Here is a 589-nt window from a genome sequence, read left to right as displayed (position 1 = left end):
GGGAGGGGTCCGGGGTGGGGCGGGGGGCGAGGGCGGCTGTCGGGGGAAGAGCAGGGATGGAGCCGCCCCGGAATCCCCAAATCCCCGAATCCTGGAGTTCCCGAGGTTGGGAAAGAGCTCCAGGATCCCCCAGTCCAAGCTGTGTCCGGTCCCCAGACCGATGTCCAGGGATCCCCCGAACACCTCCAGGGAGCCCTCGGACACCTCCAGGGATCCCCCGAACACCTCCAGGGATCCCTCAGGTCCCAGCCCAGGAAAACAGGAGGAGGTCGGAATTCCGGGGAGATGGGGATGGGGAAGGGACGACACCCCTGGATCAGGGGACATCGGGGACACGGAGGGACTTCCAGAAGCTGGGATTTGCTCCCAAAAGGAGCGGAATTCGTCCCAAAGCTCACCCGCTCCTGCGGTTCCCGCGGGATCCTCCCCTGGATTTGCGCGTACTCCACCTCCGGGGAGGGGTCCTGGCTGGGGCGGGGAGCGAGGGCGGCTGTCGGGGGAAGAGCAGGGATGGAGCCGCCCCGGAATCCCCAAATCCCCGAATCCTGGAGTTCCCGAGGTTGGGAAAGAGCTCCAGGATCCCCCAGGC

This window comes from Corvus brachyrhynchos, unplaced genomic scaffold (genome assembly GCF_000691975.1).
Source record: "Corvus brachyrhynchos isolate BGI_N302 unplaced genomic scaffold, ASM69197v1 scaffold303, whole genome shotgun sequence".
NCBI classification, from domain to species: domain Eukaryota; kingdom Metazoa; phylum Chordata; class Aves; order Passeriformes; family Corvidae; genus Corvus; species Corvus brachyrhynchos.
This window is presented reverse-complemented; position numbering follows the sequence as displayed.